At 39.7% G+C, this 18471-nt stretch overlaps 1 protein-coding gene across 1 annotated transcript in view; it reads right to left on the reverse strand.

Annotated features, from left to right (window-relative positions):
* LOC124022249 (calmodulin-binding transcription activator 1) overlaps nucleotides 1-18471 on the reverse strand; it is a 101624-nt gene that overhangs the window by 37036 nt on the left and 46117 nt on the right. The window lies entirely within an intron of this gene.

The raw sequence follows: 18471 nt of genomic DNA on the forward strand, positions 1-18471 counted from the left end.
AGAAATGGCCTAGCAATACATCAGTACTACATTCTCTATGACCTACTCTAGAAATACATCAGTACTACATTCTCTATGGCCTACCCTAGAAATACATCAGTACTACATTCTCTATGACCTACCCTAGAAATACATCAGTACTACATTCTCTATGACCTACCCTAGAAATACATCAGTACTACATTCTCTATGACCTACCCTAGAAATACATCAGTACTACATTCTCTATGGCCTACCCTAGAAATACATCAGTACTACATTCTCTATGGCCTACCCTAGAAATACATCAGTACTACATTCTCTACGACCTACCCTAGAAATACATCAGTACTACATTCTCTACGAACTATCCTAGAAATACATCAGTACTACATTCTCTACGACCTACCCTAGAAATACATCAGTAGTACATTCTCTACGAACTATCCTAGCAATACATCAGTACTACATTCTCTATGGCCTACCCTAGAAATACATCAGCACTACATTCTCTACGAACTACCCTAGCAATACATCAGTACTACATTCTCTACGACCTCCCTAGAAATACATCAGAACTTCATTCTCTACGACCTACCCTAGCAATACATCAGTACTACATTCTCTATGGCCTACCCTAGAAATACATCAGTACTACATTCTCTATGACCTACCCTAGAAATACATCAGTACTACATTCTCTACGACCTCCCTAGAAATACATCAGAACTTCATTCTCTACGACCTACCCTAGCAATACATCAGTACTACATTCTCCATGGCCTACCCTAGAAATGGCCTAGCAATACATCAGTACTACATTCTCCATGGCCTACCCTAGAAATGGCCTAGCAATACATCAGTACTACATTCTCCATGGCCTACCCTAGAAATGGCCTAGCAATACATCAGTACTACATTCTCCATGGCCTACCCTAGAAATGGCCTAGCAATACATCAGTACTACATTCTCTATGGCCTACCCTAGAAATGGCCTAGCAATACATCAGTACTACATTCTCCATGGCCTACCCTAGAAATGGCCTAGCAATACATCAGTACTACATTCTCAATGGCCTACCCTAGAAATGGCCTAGCAATACATCAGTACTACATTCTCCATGGCCTACCCTAGAAATGGCCTAGCAATACATCAGTACTACATTCTCCATGGCCTACCCTAGAAATGGCCTAGCAATACATCAGTACTACATTCTCTATGGCCTACCCTAGAAATGGCCTAGCAATACATCAGTACTACATTCTCCATGGCCTACCCTAGAAATGGCCTAGCAATACATCAGTACTACATTCTCTACGACCTACCCTAGAAATACATCAGTACTACATTCTCTACGACCTACCCTAGAAATACATCAGTACTACATTCTCTATGGCCTACCCTAGAAATGGCCTAGCAATACATCAGTACTACATTCTCTATGACCTACCCTAGAAATACATCAGTACTACATTCTCTATGGCCTACCCTAGAAATGGCCTAGCAATACATCAGTACTACATTCTCTATGACCTACTCTAGAAATACATCAGTACTACATTCTCTATGGCCTACCCTAGAAATACATCAGTACTACATTCTCTATGACCTACCCTAGAAATACATCAGTACTACATTCTCTATGACCTACCCTAGAAATACATCAGTACTACATTCTCTATGACCTACCCTAGAAATACATCAGTACTAAAGGCCTACCCTAGAAATACATCAGTACTACATTCTCTATGGCCTACCCTAGAAATACATCAGTACTACATTCTCTACGACCTACCCTAGAAATACATCAGTACTACATTCTCTACGAACTATCCTAGAAATACATCAGTACTACATTCTCTATGGCCTACCCTAGAAATACATCAGTACTACATTCTCTACGAACTATCCTAGCAATACATCAGTACTACATTCTCTATGGCCTACCCTAGAAATACATCAGCACTACATTCTCTACGAACTACCCTAGAAATACATCAGTACTACATTCTCTATGGCCTACCCTAGAAATGGCCTAGCAATACATCAGTACTACATTCTCTATGACCTACCCTAGAAATACATCAGTACTACATTCTCTATGGCCTACCCTAGAAATGGCCTAGCAATACATCAGTACTACATTCTCTATGACCTACTCTAGAAATACATCAGTACTACATTCTCTATGGCCTACCCTAGAAATACATCAGTACTACATTCTCTATGACCTACCCTAGAAATACATCAGTACTACATTCTCTATGACCTACCCTAGAAATACATCAGTACTACATTCTCTATGACCTACCCTAGAAATACATCAGTACTACATTCTCTATGGCCTACCCTAGAAATACATCAGTACTACATTCTCTATGGCCTACCCTAGAAATACATCAGTACTACATTCTCTACGACCTACCCTAGAAATACATCAGTACTACATTCTCTACGAACTATCCTAGAAATACATCAGTACTACATTCTCTACGACCTACCCTAGAAATACATCAGTAGTACATTCTCTACGAACTATCCTAGCAATACATCAGTACTACATTCTCTATGGCCTACCCTAGAAATACATCAGCACTACATTCTCTACGAACTACCCTAGCAATACATCAGTACTACATTCTCTACGACCTCCCTAGAAATACATCAGAACTTCATTCTCTACGACCTACCCTAGCAATACATCAGTACTACATTCTCTATGGCCTACCCTAGAAATACATCAGTACTACATTCTCTATGACCTACCCTAGAAATACATCAGTACTACATTCTCTACGACCTCCCTAGAAATACATCAGAACTTCATTCTCTACGACCTACCCTAGCAATACATCAGTACTACATTCTCCATGGCCTACCCTAGAAATGGCCTAGCAATAAATCAGTACTACATTCTCCATGGCCTACCCTAGAAATGGCCTAGCAATACATCAGTACTACATTCTCTATGGCCTACCCTAGAAATGGCCTAGCAATACATCAGTACTACATTCTCCATGGCCTACCCTAGAAATGGCCTAGCAATACATCAGTACTACATTCTCCATGGCCTACCCTAGAAATGGCCTAGCAATACATCAGTACTACATTCTCCATGGCCTACCCTAGAAATGGCCTAGCAATACATCAGTACTACATTCTCCATGGCCTACCCTAGAAATGGCCTAGCAATACATCAGTACTACATTCTCAATGGCCTACCCTAGAAATGGCCTAGCAATACATCAGTACTACATTCTCCATGGCCTACCCTAGAAATGGCCTAGCAATACATCAGTACTACATTCTCCATGGCCTACCCTAGAAATGGCCTAGCAATACATCAGTACTACATTCTCTATGGCCTACCCTAGAAATGGCCTAGCAATACATCAGTACTACATTCTCCATGGCCTACCCTAGAAATGGCCTAGCAATACATCAGTACTACATTCTCCATGGCCTACCCTAGAAATGGCCTAGCAATACATCAGTACTACATTCTCTACGACCTACCCTAGAAATACATCAGTACTACATTCTCTATGGCCTACCCTAGAAATGGCCTAGCAATACATCAGTACTACATTCTCCATGGCCTACCCTAGAAATGGCCTAGCAATACATCAGTACTACATTCTCCATGGCCTACCCTAGAAATGGCCTAGCAATACATCAGTACTACATTCTCTACGACCTACCCTAGAAATACATCAGTACTACATTCTCTACGACCTACCCTAGAAATACATCAGTACTACATTCTCTATGGCCTACCCTAGAAATGGCCTAGCAATACATCAGTACTACATTCTCTATGACCTACCCTAGAAATACATCAGTACTACATTCTCTATGGCCTACCCTAGAAATGGCCTAGCAATACATCAGTACTACATTCTCTATGACCTACTCTAGAAATACATCAGTACTACATTCTCTATGGCCTACCCTAGAAATACATCAGTACTACATTCTCTATGACCTACCCTAGAAATACATCAGTACTACATTCTCTATGACCTACCCTAGAAATACATCAGTACTACATTCTCTATGACCTACCCTAGAAATACATCAGTACTACATTCTCTATGGCCTACCCTAGAAATACATCAGTACTACATTCTCTATGGCCTACCCTAGAAATACATCAGTACTACATTCTCTACGACCTACCCTAGAAATACATCAGTACTACATTCTCTACGAACTATCCTAGAAATACATCAGTACTACATTCTCTATGGCCTACCCTAGAAATACATCAGTACTACATTCTCTACGAACTATCCTAGCAATACATCAGTACTACATTCTCTATGGCCTACCCTAGAAATACATCAGCACTACATTCTCTACGAACTACCCTAGAAATACATCAGTACTACATTCTCTATGGCCTACCCTAGAAATGGCCTAGCAATACATCAGTACTACATTCTCTATGACCTACCCTAGAAATACATCAGTACTACATTCTCTATGGCCTACCCTAGAAATGGCCTAGCAATACATCAGTACTACATTCTCTATGACCTACTCTAGAAATACATCAGTACTACATTCTCTATGGCCTACCCTAGAAATACATCAGTACTACATTCTCTATGACCTACCCTAGAAATACATCAGTACTACATTCTCTATGACCTACCCTAGAAATACATCAGTACTACATTCTCTATGACCTACCCTAGAAATACATCAGTACTACATTCTCTATGGCCTACCCTAGAAATACATCAGTACTACATTCTCTATGGCCTACCCTAGAAATACATCAGTACTACATTCTCTACGACCTACCCTAGAAATACATCAGTACTACATTCTCTACGAACTATCCTAGAAATACATCAGTACTACATTCTCTATGGCCTACCCTAGAAATACATCAGTAGTACATTCTCTACGAACTATCCTAGCAATACATCAGTACTACATTCTCTATGGCCTACCCTAGAAATACATCAGCACTACATTCTCTACGAACTACCCTAGCAATACATCAGTACTACATTCTCTACGACCTCCCTAGAAATACATCAGAACTTCATTCTCTACGACCTACCCTAGCAATACATCAGTACTACATTCTCTATGGCCTACCCTAGAAATACATCAGTACTACATTCTCTATGACCTACCCTAGAAATACATCAGTACTACATTCTCTACGACCTCCCTAGAAATACATCAGAACTTCATTCTCTATGACCTACCCTAGAAATACCTCAGTACTACATTCTCTACGACTTACCCTAGAAATACATCAGTACTACATTCTCTACGACCTTCCCTAGAAATACATCAGTACTACATTCTCTATGACCTACCCTAGAAATACATCAGTACTACATTCTCTACAACCTACCCTAGAAATACATCAGTACTACATTCTCTACAACCTACCCTAGAAATACATCAGTACTACATTCTCTACGACCTACCCTAGAAATACATCAGTACTACATTCTCTGCGACCTACCCTAGAAATACATCAGTACTACATTCTTTAAGGTCTACCCTAAAAATACATCAGTACTACATTCTCTACGACCTACCCTAGAAATACATCAGTACTACATTCTCTACGACCTCCCTAGAAATACATCAGAACTTCATTCTCTACGACCTACCCTAGCAATACATCAGTACTACATTCTCTATGGCCTACCCTAGAAATACATCAGTACTACATTCTCTATGACCTACCCTAGAAATACATCAGTACTACATTCTCTATGGCCTACCCTAGCAATACATCAGTACTACATTCTCTATGGCTACCCTAGAAATACAACAGTACTACATTCTCTATGACCTACCCTAGAAATACCTCAGTACTACATTCTCTACGACCTACCCTAGAAATGCATCAGTACTACATTCTCTACGACTTACCCTAGAAATACATCAGTACTACATTCTCTACGACCTACCCTAGAAATACATCAGTACTACATTCTCTATGACCTACCCTAGAAATACATCAGTACTACATTCTCTACGACCTACCCTAGAAATACATCAGTACTACATTCTCTACGACCTACCCTAGAAATACATCAGTACTACATTCTTTAAGGTCTACCCTAGAAATACATTAGTACTACATTCTCTACGACCTACCCTAGAAATACATCAGTACTACATTCTCTACGACCTACCCTAGAAATACATCAGTACTACATTCTTTAAGGTCTACCCTTGAAATACATCAGTACTACATTCTCTACGACCTACCCTAGAAATACATCAGTACTACATTCTCTACGACTTACCCTAGAAATACATCAGTACTACATTCTCTATGGCCTACCCTAGAAATACATCAGTACTACATTCTTTAAGGCCTACCCTAGAAATGGCCTAGCAATACATCAGTACTACATTCTCTATGACCTACCCTAGAAATACATCAGTACTACATTCTCTATGGCCTACCCTAGAAATGGCCTAGCAATACATCAGTACTACATTCTCTATGACCTACTCTAGAAATACATCAGTACTACATTCTCTATGGCCTACCCTAGAAATACATCAGTACTACATTCTCTATGACCTACCTTAGAAATACATCAGTACTACATTCTCTATGACCTACCCTAGAAATACATCAGTACTACATTCTCTATGACCTACCCTAGAAATACATCAGTACTACATTCTCTATGGCCTACCCTAGAAATACATCAGTACTACATTCTCTATGGCCTACCCTAGAAATACATCAGTACTACATTCTCTACGACCTACCTTAGAAATACATCAGTACTACATTCTCTACGAACTATCCTAGAAATACATCAGTACTACATTCTCTACGACCTACCCTAGAAATACATCAGTAGTACATTCTCTACGAACTATCCTAGCAATACATCAGTACTACATTCTCTATGGCCTACCCTAGAAATACATCAGCACTACATTCTCTACGAACTACCCTAGCAATACATCAGTACTACATTCTCTACGACCTCCCTAGAAATACATCAGAACTTCATTCTCTACGACCTACCCTAGCAATACATCAGTACTACATTCTCTATGGCCTACCCTAGAAATACATCAGTACTACATTCTCTATGACCTACCCTAGAAATACATCAGTACTACATTCTCTACGACCTCCCTAGAAATACATCAGAACTTCATTCTCTACGACCTACCCTAGCAATACATCAGTACTACATTCTCCATGGCCTACCCTAGAAATGGCCTAGCAATAAATCAGTACTACATTCTCCATGGCCTACCCTAGAAATGGCCTAGCAATACATCAGTACTACATTCTCAATGGCCTACCCTAGAAATGGCCTAGCAATACATCAGTACTACATTCTCCATGGCCTACCCTAGAAATGGCCTAGCAATACATCAGTACTACATTCTCCATGGCCTACCCTAGAAATGGCCTAGCAATACATCAGTACTACATTCTCCATGGCCTACCCTAGAAATGGCCTAGCAATACATCAGTACTACATTCTCCATGGCCTACCCTAGAAATGGCCTAGCAATACATCAGTACTACATTCTCAATGGCCTACCCTAGAAATGGCCTAGCAATACATCAGAACTTCATTCTCTATGACCTACCCTAGAAATACCTCAGTACTACATTCTCTACGACTTACCCTAGAAATACATCAGTACTACATTCTCTACGACCTTCCCTAGAAATACATCAGTACTACATTCTCTATGACCTACCCTAGAAATACATCAGTACTACATTCTCTACAACCTACCCTAGAAATACATCAGTACTACATTCTCTACAACCTACCCTAGAAATACATCAGTACTACATTCTCTACGACCTACCCTAGAAATACATCAGTACTACATTCTCTGCGACCTACCCTAGAAATACATCAGTACTACATTCTTTAAGGTCTACCCTAAAAATACATCAGTACTACATTCTCTACGACCTACCCTAGAAATACATCAGTACTACATTCTCTACGACCTCCCTAGAAATACATCAGAACTTCATTCTCTACGACCTACCCTAGCAATACATCAGTACTACATTCTCTATGGCCTACCCTAGAAATACATCAGTACTACATTCTCTATGACCTACCCTAGAAATACATCAGTACTACATTCTCTATGGCCTACCCTAGCAATACATCAGTACTACATTCTCTATGGCTACCCTAGAAATACAACAGTACTACATTCTCTATGACCTACCCTAGAAATACCTCAGTACTACATTCTCTACGACCTACCCTAGAAATGCATCAGTACTACATTCTCTACGACTTACCCTAGAAATACATCAGTACTACATTCTCTACGACCTACCCTAGAAATACATCAGTACTACATTCTCTATGACCTACCCTAGAAATACATCAGTACTACATTCTCTACGACCTACCCTAGAAATACATCAGTACTACATTCTCTACGACCTACCCTAGAAATACATCAGTACTACATTCTTTAAGGTCTACCCTAGAAATACATTAGTACTACATTCTCTACGACCTACCCTAGAAATACATCAGTACTACATTCTCTACGACCTACCCTAGAAATACATCAGTACTACATTCTTTAAGGTCTACCCTTGAAATACATCAGTACTACATTCTCTACGACCTACCCTAGAAATACATCAGTACTACATTCTCTACGACTTACCCTAGAAATACATCAGTACTACATTCTCTATGGCCTACCCTAGAAATACATCAGTACTACATTCTTTAAGGCCTACCCTAGAAATGGCCTAGCAATACATCAGTACTACATTCTCTATGACCTACCCTAGAAATACATCAGTACTACATTCTCTATGGCCTACCCTAGAAATGGCCTAGCAATACATCAGTACTACATTCTCTATGACCTACTCTAGAAATACATCAGTACTACATTCTCTATGGCCTACCCTAGAAATACATCAGTACTACATTCTCTATGACCTACCTTAGAAATACATCAGTACTACATTCTCTATGACCTACCCTAGAAATACATCAGTACTACATTCTCTATGACCTACCCTAGAAATACATCAGTACTACATTCTCTATGGCCTACCCTAGAAATACATCAGTACTACATTCTCTATGGCCTACCCTAGAAATACATCAGTACTACATTCTCTACGACCTACCTTAGAAATACATCAGTACTACATTCTCTACGAACTATCCTAGAAATACATCAGTACTACATTCTCTACGACCTACCCTAGAAATACATCAGTAGTACATTCTCTACGAACTATCCTAGCAATACATCAGTACTACATTCTCTATGGCCTACCCTAGAAATACATCAGCACTACATTCTCTACGAACTACCCTAGCAATACATCAGTACTACATTCTCTACGACCTCCCTAGAAATACATCAGAACTTCATTCTCTACGACCTACCCTAGCAATACATCAGTACTACATTCTCTATGGCCTACCCTAGAAATACATCAGTACTACATTCTCTATGACCTACCCTAGAAATACATCAGTACTACATTCTCTACGACCTCCCTAGAAATACATCAGAACTTCATTCTCTACGACCTACCCTAGCAATACATCAGTACTACATTCTCCATGGCCTACCCTAGAAATGGCCTAGCAATAAATCAGTACTACATTCTCCATGGCCTACCCTAGAAATGGCCTAGCAATACATCAGTACTACATTCTCAATGGCCTACCCTAGAAATGGCCTAGCAATACATCAGTACTACATTCTCCATGGCCTACCCTAGAAATGGCCTAGCAATACATCAGTACTACATTCTCCATGGCCTACCCTAGAAATGGCCTAGCAATACATCAGTACTACATTCTCCATGGCCTACCCTAGAAATGGCCTAGCAATACATCAGTACTACATTCTCCATGGCCTACCCTAGAAATGGCCTAGCAATACATCAGTACTACATTCTCAATGGCCTACCCTAGAAATGGCCTAGCAATACATCAGTACTACATTCTCCATGGCCTACCCTAGAAATGGCCTAGCAATACATCAGTACTACATTCTCCATGGCCTACCCTAGAAATGGCCTAGCAATACATCAGTACTACATTCTCTATGGCCTACCCTAGAAATGGCCTAGCAATACATCAGTACTACATTCTCCATGGCCTACCCTAGAAATGGCCTAGCAATACATCAGTACTACATTCTCCATGGCCTACCCTAGAAATGGCCTAGCAATACATCAGTACTACATTCTCTACGACCTACCCTAGAAATACATCAGTACTACATTCTCTACGACCTACCCTAGAAATACATCAGTACTACATTCTCTATGGCCTACCCTAGAAATGGCCTAGCAATACATCAGTACTACATTCTCTATGACCTACCCTAGAAATACATCAGTACTACATTCTCTATGGCCTACCCTAGAAATGGCCTAGCAATACATCAGTACTACATTCTCTATGACCTACTCTAGAAATACATCAGTACTACATTCTCTATGGCCTACCCTAGAAATACATCAGTACTACATTCTCTATGACCTACCCTAGAAATACATCAGTACTACATTCTCTATGACCTACCCTAGAAATACATCAGTACTACATTCTCTATGACCTACCCTAGAAATACATCAGTACTACATTCTCTATGGCCTACCCTAGAAATACATCAGTACTACATTCTCTATGGCCTACCCTAGAAATACATCAGTACTACATTCTCTACGACCTACCCTAGAAATACATCAGTACTACATTCTCTACGAACTATCCTAGAAATACATCAGTACTACATTCTCTATGGCCTACCCTAGAAATACATCAGTACTACATTCTCTACGAACTATCCTAGCAATACATCAGTACTACATTCTCTATGGCCTACCCTAGAAATACATCAGCACTACATTCTCTACGAACTACCCTAGAAATACATCAGTACTACATTCTCTATGGCCTACCCTAGAAATGGCCTAGCAATACATCAGTACTACATTCTCTATGACCTACCCTAGAAATACATCAGTACTACATTCTCTATGGCCTACCCTAGAAATGGCCTAGCAATACATCAGTACTACATTCTCTATGACCTACTCTAGAAATACATCAGTACTACATTCTCTATGGCCTACCCTAGAAATACATCAGTACTACATTCTCTATGACCTACCCTAGAAATACATCAGTACTACATTCTCCATGGCCTACCCTAGAAATGGCCTAGCAATACATCAGTACTACATTCTCCATGGCCTACCCTAGAAATGGCCTAGCAATACATCAGTACTACATTCTCCATGGCCTACCCTAGAAATGGCCTAGCAATAAATCAGTACTACATTCTCCATGGCCTACCCTAGAAATGGCCTAGCAATACATCAGTACTACATTCTCCATGGCCTACCCTAGAAATGGCCTAGCAATACATCAGTACTACATTCTCCATGGCCTACCCTAGAAATGGCCTAGCAATACATCAGTACTACATTCTCCATGGCCTACCCTAGAAATGGCCTAGCAATACATCAGTACTACATTCTCAATGGCCTACCCTAGAAATGGCCTAGCAATACATCAGTACTACATTCTCCATGGCCTACCCTAGAAATGGCCTAGCAATACATCAGTACTACATTCTCCATGGCCTACCCTAGAAATGGCCTAGCAATACATCAGTACTACATTCTCTATGGCCTACCCTAGAAATGGCCTAGCAATACATCAGTACTACATTCTCCATGGCCTACCCTAGAAATGGCCTAGCAATACATCAGTACTACATTCTCCATGGCCTACCCTAGAAATGGCCTAGCAATACATCAGTACTACATTCTCTACGACCTACCCTAGAAATACATCAGTACTACATTCTCTACGACCTACCCTAGAAATACATCAGTACTACATTCTCTATGGCCTACCCTAGAAATGGCCTAGCAATACATCAGTACTACATTCTCTATGACCTACCCTAGAAATACATCAGTACTACATTCTCTATGGCCTACCCTAGAAATGGCCTAGCAATACATCAGTACTACATTCTCTATGACCTACTCTAGAAATACATCAGTACTACATTCTCTATGGCCTACCCTAGAAATACATCAGTACTACATTCTCTATGACCTACCCTAGAAATACATCAGTACTACATTCTCTATGACCTACCCTAGAAATACATCAGTACTACATTCTCTATGACCTACCCTAGAAATACATCAGTACTACATTCTCTATGGCCTACCCTAGAAATACATCAGTACTACATTCTCTATGGCCTACCCTAGAAATACATCAGTACTACATTCTCTACGACCTACCCTAGAAATACATCAGTACTACATTCTCTACGAACTATCCTAGAAATACATCAGTACTACATTCTCTATGGCCTACCCTAGAAATACATCAGTACTACATTCTCTACGAACTATCCTAGCAATACATCAGTACTACATTCTCTATGGCCTACCCTAGAAATACATCAGCACTACATTCTCTACGAACTACCCTAGAAATACATCAGTACTACATTCTCTATGGCCTACCCTAGAAATGGCCTAGCAATACATCAGTACTACATTCTCTATGACCTACCCTAGAAATACATCAGTACTACATTCTCTATGGCCTACCCTAGAAATGGCCTAGCAATACATCAGTACTACATTCTCTATGACCTACTCTAGAAATACATCAGTACTACATTCTCTATGGCCTACCCTAGAAATACATCAGTACTACATTCTCTATGACCTACCCTAGAAATACATCAGTACTACATTCTCTATGACCTACCCTAGAAATACATCAGTACTACATTCTCTATGACCTACCCTAGAAATACATCAGTACTACATTCTCTATGGCCTACCCTAGAAATACATCAGTACTACATTCTCTACGACCTACCCTAGAAATACATCAGTACTACATTCTCTACGAACTATCCTAGAAATACATCAGTACTACATTCTCTATGGCCTACCCTAGAAATACATCAGTAGTACATTCTCTACGAACTATCCTAGCAATACATCAGTACTACATTCTCTATGGCCTACCCTAGAAATACATCAGCACTACATTCTCTACGAACTACCCTAGCAATACATCAGTACTACATTCTCTACGACCTCCCTAGAAATACATCAGAACTTCATTCTCTACGACCTACCCTAGCAATACATCAGTACTACATTCTCTATGGCCTACCCTAGAAATACATCAGTACTACATTCTCTATGACCTACCCTAGAAATACATCAGTACTACATTCTCTACGACCTCCCTAGAAATACATCAGAACTTCATTCTCTATGACCTACCCTAGAAATACCTCAGTACTACATTCTCTACGACTTACCCTAGAAATACATCAGTACTACATTCTCTACGACCTTCCCTAGAAATACATCAGTACTACATTCTCTATGACCTACCCTAGAAATACATCAGTACTACATTCTCTACAACCTACCCTAGAAATACATCAGTACTACATTCTCTACAACCTACCCTAGAAATACATCAGTACTACATTCTCTACGACCTACCCTAGAAATACATCAGTACTACATTCTCTGCGACCTACCCTAGAAATACATCAGTACTACATTCTTTAAGGTCTACCCTAAAAATACATCAGTACTACATTCTCTACGACCTACCCTAGAAATACATCAGTACTACATTCTCTACGACCTCCCTAGAAATACATCAGAACTTCATTCTCTACGACCTACCCTAGCAATACATCAGTACTACATTCTCTATGGCCTACCCTAGAAATACATCAGTACTACATTCTCTATGACCTACCCTAGAAATACATCAGTACTACATTCTCTATGGCCTACCCTAGCAATACATCAGTACTACATTCTCTATGGCTACCCTAGAAATACAACAGTACTACATTCTCTATGACCTACCCTAGAAATACCTCAGTACTACATTCTCTACGACCTACCCTAGAAATGCATCAGTACTACATTCTCTACGACTTACCCTAGAAATACATCAGTACTACATTCTCTACGACCTACCCTAGAAATACATCAGTACTACATTCTCTATGACCTACCCTAGAAATACATCAGTACTACATTCTCTACGACCTACCCTAGAAATACATCAGTACTACATTCTCTACGACCTACCCTAGAAATACATCAGTACTACATTCTTTAAGGTCTACCCTAGAAATACATTAGTACTACATTCTCTACGACCTACCCTAGAAATACATCAGTACTACATTCTCTACGACCTACCCTAGAAATACATCAGTACTACATTCTTTAAGGTCTACCCTTGAAATACATCAGTACTACATTCTCTACGACCTACCCTAGAAATACATCAGTACTACATTCTCTACGACTTACCCTAGAAATACATCAGTACTACATTCTCTATGGCCTACCCTAGAAATACATCAGTACTACATTCTTTAAGGCCTACCCTAGAAATAAATTAGTACTACATTCTCTACGACCTACCCTAGAAATACATCAGTACTACATTCTCTACGACCTACCCTAGAAATACATCAGTACTACATTCTCTATGGCCTACCCTAGAAATACCTCAGTACTACATTCTCTATGGCCTACCCTAGAAATACATCAGTACTACATTCTCTATGGCCTACCTCAATTGAGTTGAGGTCGGGTGATTGTGGAGGCCAGGTCACCTGATGCAGCACTCCATCACTCTCCTTCTTGGTCAAATAGCCCTTATACAGCCTGGAGGTGTGTTGGGTCATTGAAAAACAAATGATAATCCTTCTAAGTGCAAGTGGATATCAGAGCGGCTGTAAAAAATTCTGTATTCTATTCTACTGTATTTAGTCTATGACACTCCGATATTGCTCATCCTAATATTTATATATTCCTTAATTCCATGATTTTACTTTTAGGTTGTGTGTATTGTGTGTATTGTTGTGAATTGTTTGATATTACTGCACTGTTGGAGCTAGGAACATAAGCAATAACATCTGCTAAACATGTGTCTGTGGCAAATAACATTTGATTTGATTTGGAACCAGATGGGATGGCGTATCACTGCAGAATAGTGTGGTAGCCATGCTGGTTAAGTGTGCCTTGAATTCTAAATAAATCACTGACAGTGACACCACCAAAGGACAGATTTCCACTGGTCTAATGTCCATTGCTCATGTTTCTTGGCCCAAGCAAGTCTCTTCTACTTATTGGTGTCCTTTAGAAGTGGTTTCTTTGCAGCAAATCGACCATGAAGGCCTGATTCACGCATTCTCCTCTGAACAGTTGATGTTGAGATGTGTCTGTTATTTAAACTCCTTGAAGCATTAATTTGGGCTACAATTTCTTAGGCTGGTAACTCTAAGGAAGATATTCTCTGCATCAGAGGTAACTCTGGATCTTCCTTTCCTGTGGCGGTCCTCATGAGAGCCAGCTTCTTCGTAGTGCTTGACGGTTTTTGCAACTGCACGTTCTTGACATTTTCAGATTGATTGACCTTCATGTCTTAAAGTAATGATGGACTGTCGTTTTGCTTATTTGAGCTGTTCTTGCAATAATATGGACTTGGTCTTTTACAAACTAGGGCAATCTTCTGTATACCACCCCTATCTTGTCACAACACAACTGATTGGCTCAAATGCATTAAGAAGGAAATAAATTCCACAAATGTAGTTTTAACAAGGCACACCTGTTAATTAACTGAAATGCATTCCAGGTGACTGCCTCATGAAGCTGGTTGAGAGAATGCCAAGAGTGTGCAAAGCTGTCATCAAGACAAAGGGTGGCTACTTTGAAGAATCTCAAATATAAAATATATTTAGATTTGTTTAACACTTATTTGGTTACTACATGATTCCATATGTGTTATTTCATAGTTGTTATGTCTTCACTATTATTCTACAATGCATAAAATTAAAATAAATAAATGACTAGGTACTGTATATAAGTCTGTAATGCCAATGTTAACGTTTTAAATATAGCCGTTGCCCTTGGCGTTGGCTAATGGAGATCCTAATATATCTCATCTCCATGGGCCTGCCATCCTATGTATCATTAGCCTACACATTAGCCTACACATTAGCCTACACCAGGAAGGAACAATTTTCCTAAACATTTTAAATGTATGTTTTATCAAACCCTACAAAAAATGTCCATTAATTATAATGCCCCCAAAAAATTACATGTTCCGTTGCTGTAGAATTATTTTCCTGCTGTAGCAAACTGGCTCAAATTAAGATCCTACATCTGTAGGAAAAACAGATGTGACATTTTCTTCATTGAGCCACCATTAAGCCCACATTGTGCAATCATTGTCATGATATACTTAGACCATGTGATGTGTCTTGGTAACGACAAACAAATTAACATATTAGGACAAAAAAAATCTGATCTGTAAATCTGGCTGATCCACACTGACATGTTTCAATTCCTATTCATCACCAAAGTATAGGCTACCCCCTGTAGCTAGCAGGGTTTATGTCCCTTCTTCAGCCAAACCATTACAATCAACAAATCAGTCACACAAGCCAGCAAGGGGAGATAAATAAATCAAATGAATAAATGAGAATAACACCCCGAGCAGGTGTTTACATAAACATTATTTACAAATACATTATGCATCACAATGCACATTTGACTCCTACTGAAGTCTTTCATTAAGATTCCAGGTGTTTCTTTAGGGTGTCGAGATATGCAGGCACAGCTTTGATCAGCATATCAGAACAATCCCCTCTTTCATACCCAGGACTGGAGGGAGGGAACATGGTTTGGTTAAGGGTAGATTTTGGATCAAGGTTGGTTCAGCCTAGCCGAGACTTGGCACACCCTGCCTCCCCTCTCGTTTGGTATTCAATCCCAGTGCACTAATCTGGTGTTGTTCTACTGGAGTCATCGGCAACATCAATCTCCCATTAATACACAGCGCAAATATTCCAGGAAGCAGAGGAACCGATGCTGTGCGAATACAGTTCTGGAGAAAAGACCCAAAACAAACAATAACACAAACACAAAGAGAGAAAACAAAACAACGAAAATGAGAGAATCTTTCAACATGCAAAGCCTGTATCAACATAGTTTTAGTTAACTTCTGATTCTAAACTTCGAGTTTCAAACTTTGATGTATCACTGGTTATTATCTTTTCCATTGTCTAATCTACAGCATGATGTCTAATAATATTTCATGAATTCATCTGAGAAAGGCATGCTGTAAAAATGCCTGTAGGACTAATGATTCATTATTAGTATTACTTATGCCCTCAAAATAAATCTAACAACTAACCACACTCAAAAAGGAAGCATTAAAAACAATACATTGTTTTTATAAAAATTTAATTACTCTGATTTTAAAACCAAAAAAGAGCCTTCAGCTGCCAACGTTCGCCATTGAGACTCTAAGCAAAATCCATAGTTTGTTCTTATAAATGAAAACAGTTTTATTCTCCGTGCCGACACTGCTGCGTTGAGCTCCAGTGTTGACTCAAGAGGTTATAACTGGAGGCACAGTGGCCATAGGAGACTACAGAACAAGCGAGAGATTAATAAAATACATGAATACAGAACTATATAGGCAAGTAAAAATCTGTCTCCTCTGTGGCCTATCTGTCATTAGTGGAGAGGTGGCATCCTGTTACTCTAGCTAGCAGTAGGCCTGGGTCTAGGCTACAGAAGATAGTTACACATACATCTAACTTGAGTCAACTAAGAAACTTGGGCTGGAATAAATATCACTGCCTATTGGGCTAAAACAAGACAAAGACAGAGACTGAGTAAGTACAGCCTGGGCTCAAAAAACTAAATAATTTAGCCGGGGAGACAAACTGATAAATGGTGGAGTTACAGGGACCTGTGGACAGGGATTTATTATGCATGGGGGAGATTAAGGCCATTGATTGCCTCCAACAAGGTCACCATGAGAGGTTGTGCTCGTCTAAGGCCTCGGTCCGTCGTGGTAACAACTCTCTACGACCAGTCGAGAAATACATATGCAATAAGGTTAATGAAATTCGCTAAAAGAAATGCTGAGGTTGAGGTTGGGACTGGTGCTGGCCTCTTACCATGAAAATAGAACTTGGATAATAGCCTGTATTTATTTGAGGGAAAACTGTCCGACTTGTACATTATTCATAGGGACCGGAGGAAAATGTGATAGCTGTGCTAATATAATACTGACCTGACCCATACACTACAAGAATGGCAATAGAGACATCGCTAAACCCACAATGACATACTGGGTTACTCTCATTGAAAGATATCACTTTTTGCCTCAATCAATTCACATGTACCTACAATACATCATTTGGAACTCAATATACCATTGTTTTAAAGGTCATGGGAGATTGGGATTGACTGGACAGTGGGCAGAGAGGACCATTGAGGTTCATAAAGAAGTAGTGAGACACAATCATCTCTCCAGCTATAGTTGAACAGCATTGGATTGAGCTTGTTGTCCACAAATACGCAAGAGGGAGTTTTCTCTCTTTATTTGGCTTACTGT

Source organism: Oncorhynchus gorbuscha, linkage group LG03 (assembly GCF_021184085.1).
Source record: "Oncorhynchus gorbuscha isolate QuinsamMale2020 ecotype Even-year linkage group LG03, OgorEven_v1.0, whole genome shotgun sequence".
NCBI lineage: Eukaryota > Metazoa > Chordata > Actinopteri > Salmoniformes > Salmonidae > Oncorhynchus > Oncorhynchus gorbuscha.